Source organism: Chanodichthys erythropterus, chromosome 23 (genome assembly GCF_024489055.1).
Source record: "Chanodichthys erythropterus isolate Z2021 chromosome 23, ASM2448905v1, whole genome shotgun sequence".
Taxonomy (NCBI): domain Eukaryota; kingdom Metazoa; phylum Chordata; class Actinopteri; order Cypriniformes; family Xenocyprididae; genus Chanodichthys; species Chanodichthys erythropterus.
In genome coordinates this window covers 13,479,492-13,495,848 of record NC_090243.1, presented here as the reverse complement: position 1 = coordinate 13,495,848, position 16,357 = coordinate 13,479,492, and the positions used below count along the sequence as shown (strand labels likewise).

The 16,357-nt window shown below is 37.8% G+C and overlaps 1 pseudogene; it reads left to right on the top strand.

The window, feature by feature from the left end:
- The first annotated feature begins 8,370 nt into the window (after positions 1-8,370).
- On the top strand, positions 8,371-15,811 carry LOC137014446 (glycogen debranching enzyme-like; annotated as a pseudogene).
- Positions 15,812-16,357: the final 546 nt, after the last annotated feature.

Genomic DNA, 16,357 nt, shown 5'->3' with positions numbered 1-16,357 from the left:
AACAAAGCTCATCAAAATGGAAACAGCAAAATGAAAAAGAAATGTTCAATTGTAAAAGATGTGGCAAAAGACACAGACCAAAGCAGTGCCCAGCCTATGGCAAAACCTGTGCTAAATGTGGAGGGCAGAACCACTTTGCAAAGCAGTGCTTGACAAAAAAACATAGTCGAAGCGAACGAGTCCATACAGTGGAAGAAACTGCTCTTAGTGACACATTCTTTGTGGGCCTGATAGAACAGGCTGAAGAAAACAGTCTTGTGAAGGATAAGTGGACTGCAGCTGTAGAAATAAATGGAGCAACAATAATGCTGAAATTAGACACAGGAGCCAAGGCCAATCTGATATCTGAAAGCGATATAAGAAAAATGAAAAGCAAGCCACATATTAAACCAAACACTGTGCAACTCAAAGCTTACAACGGACAGAGCATAGAAACAAGAGGAACATGCAAAATCAAAGTAAAAGTGAAAAGTAAAGAACAACACCTTGTGTTCGTAGTCGTTCCAGATGGACATGATTCAGTGTTGGGAGACAAGGCATGTGAAGACTTAGGCCTAGTTAAAAGAGTAGACAACATAAAATATGGCAATACAAAGAACAGCGTTGATAATATAGTAAAACAGTTTCCGGACATTTTTGAAGGGTTTGGAGCGCTTCCATTCACCTATAAGATACAGCTCAAAGAGGATGCAAAGCCAGTGGTCCATGCTCCGAGACGGGTACCAGCCCCGCTAAGAGATAAGTTAAAACAGGAACTGGAAAGGATGACAGCCATGGGAGTTATAAAGAAAGTGGAACAGCCGACAGAATGGGTGAACTCCATGGTTTGTGTAAGAAAAGCAAACGGAGAATTACGTGTGTGTATGGATCCAAAAGACCTAAATGCAAACATTCAGAGAGAACATTATCAGATTCCGACTCGGGAAGAAATCATCAGTGAGATGGGAGGTGCAAAGTTCTTCACAAAGCTGGATGCATCTCAGGGCTTTTGGCAGGTAAAACTACATGAAGATAGCACACACTACTGCACATTCAACACACCCTTTGGCAGATACTCCTTCTTGAGAATGCCCTTTGGGATTTCTTCAGCGCCTGAAGTGTTTCACAAAGCCATGGAGCACATAATTGAAGGAATACAAGGAGTTCGTGTCTATGTGGATGATGTCATATTGTGGGGATCCACAATTGAACAGCACAATGAAAGGCTCATGGAAGTTTTGCAGCGAGTGCAGAAATATGGACTGAGGCTGAATAAACAAAAATGTCAGTTTGGAGTAAAGGAAGTCACGTTTCTAGGAGACAAGCTGACAGAAGGTGGCGTACAACCAGACAAAAGTAAAATTCAAGCAATACTCAATATGCCAAGACCTACAGACAAAAAGGCAGTGTTAAGAGTGATGGGAATGATTAACTTTATCGGCAAGTTCATACCAAACCTGTCGTCAAAGACAGTGTACATGAGAGAACTGTTACATGACAAGTGTGAGTTCAAGTGGACAAACAACCATGAACAAGAGTGGTCCCGTCTGAAGACACTCTTGACAACAGAGCCTGTGCTGACTTTCTTTGAACCATCTAGGAGGACAAAGATATCAACTGACGCATCTAAGGATGGCCTGGGAGCTGTGCTGCTCCAGGAAGAAGGAAAACACTGGAGGCCAGTTGCGTATGCATCAAGAACAATGACGCAAGCTGAGTGTCGTTATGCCCAGATCGAGAAGGAGTGCCTTGGACTGGTATATGGGGTGGAGAAGTTTCACAGTTATGTGTATGGACTTCCAAAGTTTGTGGCGGAGACAGATCACAAGCCACTAATAGCCATCATCAAGAAAAATCTGAGTGAAATGTCACCGAGAATCCAACGGCTAATGATGAAGCTTCAGAGATATGACTTTGAACTGATATATACACCTGGAAAGTACATAGTGCTAGCAGATGACCTGTCCAGAGCAACCTCAGACAGTGAGACACATCACAAGAGCTCTACAGAAGCTGACGTGACTCTTCATGTGAACATGATAGCTGGTGCTCTTCCAGTGACTGATGCAAAGTCTAAACAGATTGTAGCTGAAACCACGAAAGACAGAGAGCTACAGATTGTCATCAAACTTCTGAATGAAGGCTGGAAAAAGGAAGCATGTTCACGGTACTACAATATAAGGACAGAGTTGAGTGTGGTAGAAGGACTTCTGCTGAGACAGAATAGAATAGTAATACCACAAGCACTGAGAAAGGAAATGCTGAGAAGATTGCATGAGGGACATCTGGGAGCAGAAAAATGCAAAAGGAGAGCCAGGACAGCCATCTATTGGCCAGGAATTAATGCTGACATTGACAGAATGGTGTCAACCTGTGATACCTGCTTAAGTCATCGAGCAAAGCAGCAAAAAGAGCCAATGATCATCACTGACACACCTAGTGAGCCATGGCAGAAAATTGGAACAGATTTGTTTGTCTTAAATGGGAAGAACTATCTGCTTGTTGTGGACTACCTGTCTAACTATCCAGAGATGGCTCTGCTTCCAAATACATCTACTGCCAGTGTAATCACACACATGAAGTCAATCTTTGCAAGGCATGGAATCCCTCAGGTTGTCTGTAGTGACAATGGACCATGTTATAATAGCAAAGAATTCCAGGAATTTGCAGTGGAGTATGATTTCAAACATGTGACATCGAGCCCGTTATATCCACAATCTAACGGGAAAGCGGAAAAGGGAGTACATATAGTTAAAATGCTACTGAAGAAAGCAGTGAGCAGCAAGTCTGACCCATATCTAGCATTGTTAAATTACCGTGCTTCACCACTGGAACATGGTTTATCTCCAGCTGAGATGCTAATGGGAAGAAAATTGCGTACTACCCTGCCTTACCTGACACAACCAAAGAAAATCAAAGGGTTGCAAAAGAAACAAATGCAACTAAAAAAGAGACAGAAAATGAACTATGATAAGACCTCCAGGAGTCTTCGACCTCTTGCTAATAATGACACAGTAAGACTTGAGGATTGCAATACCTGGCATAGAAAAGCCACAGTCCTTGAGGAGGTTTATCCGAGATCTTACACTGTGAAAACAGAAGATGGTCAGATCCTGAGAAGAAATAGGAGAAGTTTGCTGAAAACACAAGAAACAGTGCCACAGGATACATCACCTGTAGAATCGGAAACAGAACCAGTTATAGACAATAAAGAGGATGAAAAGGAGACACACTTACCTGAATTGCGAAGATCCAAACGCACAGTAAAACCACCTGAGAGACTTGACCTGTAAAGGAGGCATTAGTAAAGTGAACAGACATTTAAGTAGTTACTATGCAAAAAGAGAGTAATGACAGTTGAATGTTAATTAAGAGATGGTTTGTATAAAGAGCATAATGTTTAAGTTGTTATATAATATGTTGTTGTTAAGTGAGTGTGCAAGAATTTAAATGCAGTAATGGTGAAACCTTAAATCTAAAAAAAAAAAAGAGGAGATGTCATGATAAGTATTTCATGATATGTGCATATACCTAGTCTAATCACTAGATGTCAGTAGTGAAGTACTTACCTGTAGGTGTTGGTCCTACCTGAAGGAGACGCCTAGTCATGTTGTGAAGTTGCACCATGTGCGGACCGTTCTGTAAAATAAAAGATGTTTTGTTAGACACAGTTTCATTAATTGAACAACAAACATTACAAAAGCGACTGGGCAAAAATGGCCCGCATGGCAGAGTTCCAAGACGAAAACTGCTGCTGAGCAAAAAGAACATAAAGGCTCGTCTCAGTTTTGCCAGAAAACATCTTGATGATTCCCAAGACTTTTGGAAAAATACTCTGTGGACTGAAGAGACAAAAGTTGAACTTTTTGGAAGATGTGTGTCCAATTACGTCTAGCATAATAGTAACACAGCATTTCATAAAAAGAACATCATACCAACAGTATAATATGGTGGTGATGGTCTGGGGCTGTTTTGATGCTTCAGGACCTGGAAGACTTGCTGTGATAAATGGAACCATGAATTCTGCTGTCTACCAAAAATCCTGAAGGACAATGTCCGGCCACCTGTTCGTGACCTCAAGCTGAAGTGAACTTGGGTTCTGCAGCAGGACAATGATCCAAAACACACCAGCAAGTCCACCTCTGAATGGCTGAAGAAAAACAAAATGAAGACTTTGGAGTGGCCTAGTCAAAGTCCTGACCTTAATCCTATTGAGATGCTGTGGCATGACCTTAAAAAGGCAGTTCATGCTCGAAAACCCTCCAATGTTGCTGAATTACAACAGTTCTGCAAAGATGAGTGGGCCAAAATTCCTCCACAGCACTGTAACAGACTCATTGCAAGTTATTGCAAATGCTTGATTGCAGTTGTTGCTGCTAAGGGTGGCCCAACCAGTTTTTAGGTTGACGTCAATTTGATGGGTTTTTTTCAACATCAATTTGACATCAGTGTGTTGACGTCGAATTGACGTCAAAATATGTGTCAATTTGACATAAAAAAATTTGTGTCAATTTGATGGGGTTTTTTTCGACATCAATTTGACATCAGTGTGTTGACATCAAATTGACGTCAAAAAATTTGTCAATTTGACGGCAATAAATTGATGTCAATTTGATGTTTTTTCTTGACATCAATTTGACATCAGTGTGTTGACGTCAATTTGATGGTTTTTTTCAACATCAATTTGACATCAATGTGTTGACGTCACATTGACGTTAAAAAAATTTACAGTGGGTACGGAAAATATTCAGACCCCCTTAAATTTTTCATTCTTTGTTATATTGCAGCCATTTGCTAAAATCATATAAGTTCATTTTTTTTCCTCATTAATGTACACACAGCACCCCATATTGACAGAAAAACACAGAATTGTTGACATTTTTGCAGATTAATTAAAACAGAAAAACTGAAATATCATATGGTGCTAAGTATTCAGACCCTTTGCTCAGTATTTAGTAGAAGCACCCTTTTGATCTAATACAGCCATGAGTCTTTTTGGGAAAGATGCAACAAGTTTTCATCCAGGATATCCCTGTACTTGGCTGCATTCATCTTTCCCTCGATTGCAACCAGTCGTCCTGTCCCTGCAGCTGAAAAACACCCCCACAGCATGATGCTGCCACCCACCACCACGCTTCACTGTTGAGACTGTATTGAACAGGTGATGAGCAGTGCCTGGTTTTCTCCACACATACTGCTTAGAATTAAGGCCAAAAAGTTCTATCTTGGTCTCATCAGACCAGAGAATCTTATTTCTCACCATCTTGGAGTCCTTCAGGTGTTTTTTTTAGCAAACTCCATGCGGGCTTTCATGTGTCTTGCACTGAGGAGAGGCTTCCGTCGGGCCACTCTGCCATAAAGCTCCGACTGGTGGAGGGCTGCAGTGATGGTTGACTTTCTACAACTTTCTCTCATCTCCCGACTGCATCTCTGGAGCTCAGCCACTGTGATCTTTGGGTTCTTCTTTACCTCTCGCACCAAAGCTCTTCTCCCCCGATAGCTCAGTTTCAGTTTTTTTGGCCAGACGGCCAGCTCTAGGAAGGGTTCTGGTCGTCCCAAACGTCTTCCATTTAAGGATTATGGAGGCCACTGTGTTCTTAGGAACCTTAAGTGCAGCAGACATTTTTTTGTAACCATGGCCAGATCTGACAAATTCTGTCTCTGAGCTCTTCAGGCAGTTCCTTTGACCTCATGATTCTCATTTGCTCTGACATGCACTGTGACCTGTGAGGTCTTATATAGACAGGTGTGAGGCTTTCCTAATCAAGTCCAACCAGTATAGTCAAACACAGCTGGACTCAAATGAAGGTGTAGAACCATCTCAAGGATAATTAGAAGAAATGGACAGCACCTGAGTTAAATATGAGTGTCACAGCAAAGGATTGACGTCAATTTGATGGTTTTTTTTTTTCAACATCAATTTGTCAAAAAATTGTGAAATCAGTGAAAAAATCAGTGTTTGTTGTCAAAAAATGTCATCAAAAAATTTATCAATTTGATGTAAAAAAAATTGGTCAATTTGATGTTTTTTTTTTCGACATCAATTTGACATCAGTGTGTTGACATCAAATTGACATCAAAAAATTTATCAATTTGATGTAAAAAAATTGATGTCAATTTGATGTTTTTTTTCGACATCAATTTGACATCAGTGTGTTGACATCAAATTGACGTCAAAAAATGTGTCAATTTGACATAAAAAAATGTGTCAATTTGACATAAAAAAAATTTATTAATTTAATGTTTTGTTCGACATCAATTTGACATCAGTGTGTTGACGTCAAATTGACAAAAAATGTATGTCAATTTGATGGGTTTTTTTTCTACATAAATTTGACATCAGTGTGTTGACGTCAAATTGACAAAAAATGTATGTCAATTTGATGGGTTTTTTTTCTACATAAATTTGACATCAGTGTGTTGACGTCACATTGATGTCAAAAAATTGAAGTCAATTTGACGACAAAAAATTGGTCAATTTGATGTTTTTTTTTTCTACATCAATTTGTTGACGTCAAATTGACCCCAAAAAATATACGTCATATGTTGACATAAAAAAATTCATGTAAATTTGATGGGTTTTTTTTTTTCAACATCAATTTGACATCAGTGTGTTTACATCAAATGGACGTAAAAAATTTTGTCAATTTGATGTAAAAAATATCAATTTGGCATCACATTTTTTTCCGACGTCAATTTGACATAAAAAAATTGATGTCAATTTGATGTTTTTTTTTTACATCAATTGGACATCAGTGTGTTGACGTTAAATTGACGTAAAAAAAATTTACATCAATTTGATGGGGTTTTTTTCGACATCAATTTGTCATCAATGTGTTGTGACAAAGAAAAATTGTCAAATCAGTGAAAAAATCAGTGTGTTGATGTCAAATTGACATCAAAATATTGATGTCAATATTGTTTCTGGGTTTTTAAAGGCTGTTCGAGACACAGTCACAACAGACTGATGTGTGCTGGGGCAATGCCGGGTCACTGCCACGGTGTCTTCATCCAGCTGATCTACGTAAACCTGTGACATGCATAATGAACAAAGATTCAGAAACATACTACAATGAGTCCCACCATTTTACAGCTCAAATAACACATTTTTTAATACATAAAGAATTCATTTATAGGGGCTCAAAATAGTATTTGGATTTGCATTAAAAATGTTTGGATGTCTTTGGATTATAGTGAAATACACTTTTCAAGTAAAAAATAATCAAAACGATATTTGGATCATTTTTAGATACTGTATAACAAGTGTTAAACAGCAAATAAGGCTCAGAAAAGTGAAGTTTCCTACAGTTTCCTATTTAATATTTAAATAAAATTTAATTTAAATTTAAATTGTAATTATTTGTCACTTATTCTATCATTCATGGCTTAAAATTTTTAAATAATTATTATAATAAAATTTACTCACCCGCATGTCGATCCAAACCTTTTTTTTTTAATGCATTTTATATTATTTTTAAAGAATCTTTATATAAATACTTTGCCATGAAATTGAAAATGTAAAAAGTTTAACCACAAACCACCAAAAATGCAGATTTTTGCCTTTATTATGATAGGATAGTATAGAGTGGACAGGAAGCAAGGTGGGAGAGAGAGAGAGAGGGGAATGGGATCGGGAAAGGTCCACAAGCCGGGACACAAACTCGGGTCGCCCAAAGCGTAACGCCACTATATGTCGGAGCACTGCCCACGAGGCTATCGGCGCCAACATGGAAGTCTCTTTATACATTTTTTTTGTGTGTTCCATGGGGGAAAAACAGCATTTGATTGTTTAAAGCCACATGAGCATGAATCATGTTTAAGTGAACCTTTCCTTAAAATGAATTTTAATGAATTTTAATGGCAGTGGCTGCTACAATATACCATCCTGGAAGCCGATGAAGTACGGAGGCCTACAAGGTACCACAATACCCAAATAACATGATTGGTCACTATAGTCATGTGACTGTGTATAAACATGATTTTATTACTTGCAGGTTTTGTGTTAGTGCTATCTGAGATTCTTCCCATTAATTACTCACCCTCATGTCGTTCCAAACCCGTAAGACCTTTGTTCATCTTCAGAACACAAAGCTCTCTTAAAGTTACTCTTTAAGTAATAAAGTTTGGTGTACAACAGTTAGCTTCAACCTAAGTTAACTTTTTTTTTATTTTTATTAAAAAAATTAAATTGTAAGATGTTTACATTTCAAAACAATTAAAATAATTATTACTGATGTACAGACACAATGTATAAATACTTTATTATGTCACTATATATATGTTATTTTTGGCCAGGTTTAAAATGCAAGTCAGTTATGTTACAGGGGTCCCTACTCTGTCTTTTGGCCCAATAAGCTTTCCAGTGCAGGTCTGCCACATTTCTCCACTGGAATGTTCCGCTGCTGGAGGCGAGACACGTTCATAGCGCTGCGCAGACTAATGCTTTTGACAGGGAGGTACCTGGAGGCCAGGTGAGCATCTAATTTTAGAATTCATACATACCAATCATACCTACTAAAGAAATATTGTCCTAATCTGGTGTTTCTGACAGAAATATAATCTTGGCCTTTGCTGGCACGATGCGCCACGGTCTGATCCCTAATCTGCTGCACTGTTAGCCCGGATAAGTTGAATTTACTTAAAACATTTGAGGAAACTGGTTGCCCTAAAAAAATTAAGTAATGATTAAGTAATGTGAACTTAATAATTCAAGTTCATTTAACTTAAAATGTTTTGTAATATTAATTATTTTGTAGTTACTACAACTAGTATATTTAAGTTCAATGTACTAAGCAAGTTAACTTGCCACCAATCAAAATTCATCCATGCCTCCCATCATGCATTGCTGCATGAATAAATTATGAGCTGAATTGTCTTAGTAATTTTCTTTATTCTCACTATTTAAATTTTGCTGTTTTTCTGTGACTTTTTAGTAGCTTGTTTTCTAATGTTCAGAGTTGATCTGTTTATCAGAACATGTTGCTTGTCACCGTCATTGAGATTCACAGGCTGATTCTTGATGTCTGTGTGTGCCTAAAAAATATATATATATATATTTATATATATATATATATTTATATTTATATATATATATTTATATATATTTTTTTTTAACTTTAAAAAAAATAAAATAAAAAAAATTGTATTGTAGAAGTTGATCCTCCGCTGTAGAATCACAGTGCTTCTGTAATCAATAATGTAAATCTAACTCAGAGATTGGGCTCTAAATGAATTCAGATCAAATAATGATTATGTGAAAACATAACCAACATCACCTGATCATCTTTTAACTTTGCTTGTTTGGTTAGTTTTAATGCAGTTAAAACTGCCCAAACAAAATCTAATATTAAAAAGTTAAGGGTCAAGAGCTCAACTAAAACAAACCCTGACCTCGATGATGGTAACTTAAAAATTGTGATTTTCTCCTTTGGTGAAAAACTATAAAAAGGTAAATGTTAGGAAAAAATGTTTGTAGAACAGCCAAAACAAATGTTCCAACTGCTCATCAACAGCTCCTTGAATTCATACACACCACGACAAAATGGCGTCATTACCTGCCGCAAACCAGTGTGAAGGAGGCGTGGTCAGGAGAAAAACTTCATAATTCAAGTGCATTTAACTTACATTTATTAACACATTCAAATACACCCACAAATTAGTAGAATTTACTTATATTTTATAAGTAATGCAACCAAACTTAAATATTTTAAGTATATTGTAATTATATTTTTAAGTAAATATAAAATCCGGGCTAAGAGTGTGGGTCAGGGTGTCGCAGCCCGTTATATCTGCCGTGATGCAGTATGGTGGTGGCTTCAGTGTATCCAGGACTACTGTAACATCGTGCCCAATGACACAGATATTCTAACATGTCCTGTGTCACGTATGTATCCCACTGATGATTCTGAGGTGCAGCCCTTGGGGACAGTGGTAAGAAGAAAGGAAACAATGTCTGATTGCTTATGATACTTGATACAGTACAATAGATCTTAGTCAGGGTAGTGCCATATTTAATTTTTTGACAGGAATGTAAGCTGTGAGGAATAGAATTACAGTGTGTAACTTTTAACTGTGTAACAACATACTGATTGTTCAGCTGATGAAACATTTTTAAAAAAAATGCAGTAAAACACCATAAACTTCAGTAAAACTCCATAAAACAGATTTAAAAGTTTAGTTATATCATTTATGAACCTTCATACAATGCGTGCCACTGTAAAGACTTTAAGTCTGCCCCTCAGCTTCGCTTTCATCCCTGTTAAATTCAATATGGCAACAAAACTGACAAACGTCTATGCCCTACATGCTTCAGTAAGGGGGGTGGGAGGGTTAAAATATTTTGTTACTTAATCTACTAAACTTACAAGTAACATCCACAATATTAGCCACTGAAATTTTGTTTCACAGTAACCTATTACATTAGCATTGGTCAATTTTTGAAAAGTGTAACCAGAATATTCTTTTAAAATTTAAAGAATATTAAAACATATTATTATTATTATTATGGCATTGTTTCAGTTTGACTGAACACTGTTCATATTTTTGTTCATGACTTGAATCAGGATCATGACCAGCCATTATATGTGGTCATTCAAGAGGCAATGCAGCGTCATATGCAGGGAATAGAGTTCAGAGAGAGAAACGCGGGTCCTCAGATCGACCGCAACATGCGAGATGAAGGTGAGTTATTTCCTATGAATGAAGAGGACTCTGTTTTTCCATGTCTGTCTCTAACCATACCTTGCTTTCGCTATTGCTTTGCCTCATAGGCTTTAACGTGGAGGCCAAAGTAAATCTCAAGACAGGCTTTGTTTACGGTGGAAAATGCTTCAACTGTGGGACATGGATGGATAAAATGGGAGAGAGTGACAAAGCCCATAATAGAGGTGTTCCAGCCACACCCAGGTACTTTAGTTACCTGCTAACATACCTGTCATGCTAAACCTCTATAATAATGCTGCACTATATTTAGTTCATAAGAATGCTTTCAATGTGAAACACTGAGACTAAGTGTCTTTGAGTCTGGATAAATAAATCCTGAATCCATAAAGTGTTGATAGTGTTGTGTTTATCTTCAGGGATGGCTCTGCGGTGGAGATTGTAGGTCTTAGTAAGTCAGCGGTGCGCTGGCTGATGACGATGAATGAGAGTGGAAATTTTCCATACTCCTCTGTCACAATACACAGAGATGGTACGTCCCCTATAACATTCTCATTCTCAATGAAAAGTCAGTGTTTATTATTCTATTGCAAAATAAAGTGCTAGTAATAATATATTTTATTTTATTTTAATAATGAGTGTTAGTAATTATTTTTTTTTTCTTCCTTCAAACAAGTTTAAAACATTACCAGAGCAACATTTTAGTGTTGTGCGGATTAATGATTTACAGTGATTCACTTTTGAGTCTAGACTTTACTATCCTGCCACACCTTTAATTGTATCACAATACACTGTTATAGACTAAAATATATTTACTGTACAGATGAGCCAAAATATTATGACCTCCTGCCTTATATGCTGGTGGTCCCACAGTGCCATCCTGCTGAGGCATGGACTCTGCAAGAACCCTGAAAGTGTTCTGTAGTTTCTGGCACTAAGACGTTAGCAGCAGATTCTTAAAGTCCTGTTGGTTGAAAGGTGGAGCCGCCATTGTTCTTACTTGTTGGTCATGCACAATGGACTGACATCTGGGGAATTTGGAGGCCAGGGCAACACCTTGAACTCTTCATCATGTTTCTCAAACCATTCCTGAACAATGTGTGCAGTGTGTTAGGGTGCATTATCCTGTGGAAAGAGGCCACTTCCACCAGGGAACACTACTGTCATGAAGCGGTGTACCTGGTCTGCAACATTGTTTAGGTAGGTGGCTCATGTCAAATTTACATCCATTTGAATGGCTGGACACAGGGTTTTCCCACCAGGACATTGCCTAGAGCGACACACTCCCTCTACCGGGTTGTCATCGTCCCACAGTGCATCCTGGGGCCCGTTTCAGAAAGAAGGTTAAGTGAAAACTCTGAGTATGTTAACCCTGAAATGAGGGAAACTCTGGGTTTTTCCTGTTTCAGAATGGGAGGTATCTCAAACCTGAGAAAGCAGGGTAAGTCAAGCCCGTTTCTGAAAGAGAGGTAATTTACTCAGAGTCAGTTACCATGGTAACTTACTCTGAGAACCTAACCTGGTCAGGAGCAGGTTTTCTTCGGTAAACCCAGGGTTTCTTTCAGTCTCCTCCCCCTTTTTAAAGTGCAAGTGATGTTTAAATAGTTCATTCATTCATTCATTCATTCATGCTGCAAAAATGCTTATGAGCAATGAGTATTTTTTGTCCTATTTCAAGTACAAATATCTAAAAATTCTTAAATCAAGATGGATTTTCTATATAAGAAAATGATATAAGAAATTTAGTCTTGTTACATGGGGGAGCTAAATTAAGTGCATTTTATTTAAGTAAAATTATCAATATCTGCCAGTGTGGTAATAAAAATAATCTTAATGCAAACGGAAAACAAGATTATTCCATCTTTTACTAAGAGCAAATTTACAGTAGCCCCGCCCACCAATATCACACAAGGTTAAAAACAACGCATGTGATTAAAGGCAGTAACGCTTTGTGTTCGCAGAACTAAGTTATGATGCGATTGACTCTGTTCGAATCTGCCTTTCGCCTAGATTGCTCTTCTCCCTTTTCCCATCACACCAGAAAGGCATTTATTTTCAGTAAAAATTAAGAAAATGTTCTAAAAGTGGAAGTAAATGGCCGAATGAGTGTTTAATAATGATAAAATAATTTACACTCTGTTATTATTGTATCCTGTTAATGTACAACAATACTGAGGTGCAAATAGTATGGATCTGCCAGTATAAAATATAAATAGCATCTAATTACTATTTACACTTTTTGCAAAGAACTGCTACTTTTAGCCTACATGATAAACAAAAAATAATTTAAGTGCATTTTTTTTATTTTGCAAATTATGTTCTATCTTTTTCTTTTTTTGCATGTGGGATACCATGAAAATTAGTTCAATAACTTACCTGCTGCCAGTTTTCACCTTTGATATTATAACAGTGATAAGAATTAAACTTGCAGTACCGCTTTTCATAGTCGTGGTGCACACGCTTAACTCAGAATAAACCTACCCAGAGTTGATTGAACTAACTCAATTCAACTGTTCTGAAACCAAAAACTCAGTTTCCCATTTCAGGGTAAGTCAGTAAGTTAGTAAGTAAGTTGGGTGAACCTCTTTATTGAAACGGGCCCCTGGTGCCATAACTTCAACGGTGCACACGTGAACAGCCGTCCATGTGATGTAAAAGAAAACGGGACTCATCATACCAGGCAACCTTCTTCCTCTGCTCCAAGGTCCAGTTCTGAAGCTCGCGTACCCATTGTAGGTGCTTTCGGAGGTGGACAGGGGTCATCATCTACGGCTATGCTGCCCCATACGCAGCAGTGTTATAACACATTCCTCCCAAAAACATCATTAGAATTTTGTGACTTGTGCCACATTAGACCTTCTGTTGGCCTGGATCAACACCCTGTCGCTGGTTTGTGGTTTGTCCCTCCTTGGACCACTGTTGGTAAATTCCCACCACTGCTGTCTGGGAGCAACCAACAAGCCTTGCTGTTTCAGAGATACTCTGACCCAGTTGCCTTGCCATAACAATTTGGCTGTTGTCAAAGTCGCTTTAAGATCTTTAAGTGATAGTTCCCCCAAAGCTGAAAATTCCAAACCTTATGAAATTATTTCTTCTGCTGAACAAAAAAGATATTTTGAAGAATATGAGTAACCAAAGATTTGATGGCCCATCAACTGTTTGGTTACCGACATTCTTTAAAATATCTTCTTTTTTGTTCAGCAGAATAAATCATATTCGCTTCAACTGTGACTGGTTATAATGTTTTGACTCATCCGTTTATATTCAACTAACAGCATGCTAATCACTTTTCATATATTTAAACATCGATCATGACCATCACAATGTGGTTTTCCAGGAGCAGAACAGTCCGTGTCCTATAAGGAGTGGAATCAACTGATCCAAGAGAATTTTGAAAGGTTATTCTATGTGTCAGATGACCCTGCAGACCCAAATGAGCAACATCCTGACTTGGTCCACAAGAAATGCATTTACAAAGACAGTTATGGGGCCTCTAGCCCCTGGTGTGACTACCAGCTCAGGCCTAATTTCACCATCGCCATGGTGGTGGTGAGTCCTATTGCTTGTAAAAAAGTAATTTCAAGTGTTTTGGAGGCTGTTCTCTTATACGCTACTTTGCTTCACCAGGCACCAGAGTTGTTTACAATGCAAAGAGCCTGGAAGGCTTTAGAGATTGTTGAAAAGAAGCTGCTCGGTCCTCTGGGAATGAAAACACTGGACCCAGAGTGAGTAGAAAACAACACCTGTCATCTGCCTATTGAGAAAGCAGCTACTTGTGTTAAGAGTGCGCTCTTCTGGCTGGCTGACTGGACATAGTTTGATACGTTTTTTGTCTAGAACAAGAGTTTATGTGCATCGGTGAAGTCATTCACATGTACTATCTTTAATGTTAGCCTGTCTGTATTTGTCTAACAGTGATCTGGTGTATTGCGGCATTTATGACAATGCTTTGGATAATGACAACTACAACTGTGCGAAAGGATTCAATTATCACCAAGGACCTGTAAGTATATTTATAAATTGCCTCTGATGTGAGAGATTTCTTTTGTTTTGTTTTTTCTAAACTATTTCATCTTTCATTTTCAGGAATGGCTGTGGCCAGTTGGATACTTCTTACGAACCAAACTTTATTTCGCTAAGAAAATGGGCCAAGACAAGTACAACGAAAGCATGTACCTGGTGAAGAATGACTTTATTCCTATTTAGAAAGGTATTACAGATCTCACACAAAAGCAAAAAATGGTATTTCTTGCAGAACAGTGGAATTGTTTGAATCTACAAGAGATTCAAGAGAGTTTAATATTTCAAACTGAGTCATTTGCCATCTACAACAGCTCATATCTATATGTTGTCTTTGTTCTAGATCACCTTGGAAGGGTTTACCTGAGCTGACCAATGAAAACGGACAGTACTGTCCATTCAGTTGTGCAACACAGGCCTGGTCCATTGCCACTGTTCTGGAGGCCCTCTATGATCTATGATTATGTCAAGGACCTTGTAGATCTCATATACTTCTTGCCACCTAACTGAGAAGTTCAGAGGACATTATTTTACATTCACAACCTTGTTAGTGTTTGGTAGAAATGCATCTACATTGAATCATTTAGCAGACGCTTTTATCCAAAGTTACTTACAAATGAGGAGAGCAATAGAAGCAATCAACAATAGGGCAACAATATGGATGTTTGACCTGTCCCAGTTAGTCTTTTAAATCTTAAATAGATATATAGAGTGTATGCATTGACGTCACTTTCCTGCTGGAACATGGCCCCTCAGTCAGACTGAGTGGAGTGCTGCACGAGTGCATTTATTAGGGGAAACTGCAAAAACGCAAGTAAAAAATTTTATAAAGCGTTCACAGGTAATTTGCTTTATGTTTTTGTCATGTTGAAATCATGAACATATAAATGTCTGGAAACACGATTCCTGGCTGCATGTGAATATCCATGGATTAATGGAACTTTGGTAAGTTGTAAGGAACACTATCAAGTCAAACCTTTAGTTTAACCATTTGTTTAACTCATTTTTACTAGTGATAACTGTGACAATAATGACCCAAGAGCAACAATGTCATTAGAATCCCTTTTGGGGGAACTTTTTTTTCCAACTGATGAACAAAAACAATGGAAGCCAATCAGAAATAAAGAGCTCAAGCATTTAAATCAACAGATGATTTAGCTCCAGCACTAACTAAAATAGTTCTTACAAGGGGTGGTGGGTGAGGGTTGGTCAGGACAGTTTGTAGCAACAGTGTTGAACGGTTAGTTCACCCAAAAATGAAATAAGACTTCAGTTCATCTTTATATATTTGAAAATATTTTTAATAAAATCTAAGCAATTTAGACCGCTACAGAACTACCACTTTGACACTTCAAAACGTTTATGAAGGGATTGTAAATCTATTCCATATGAATTGAGCGGTTTAGTTCAAGAGACTTAATTGATATGATGGACAGATTTTATTTAGACTTTTAATTATTGATCGGCAAATATAAACAAGCCCAAACGAACCTGCTTGACACATGAGAACAAACATCTTGCTGAAGCTTAAACGTGACGCATAACACACAAGAATGAACCTCAATGGTTTTGCACATCAAACAAACATGCTTGAGCTTCCGTTTAACTGATGTGTGTGTTGATGAGTGTTTATATGTGAATAAAAGCCTAAATTAAATCTGTTCATCATATAAAGTGATCGTCTCTTCAGAAAAATTTA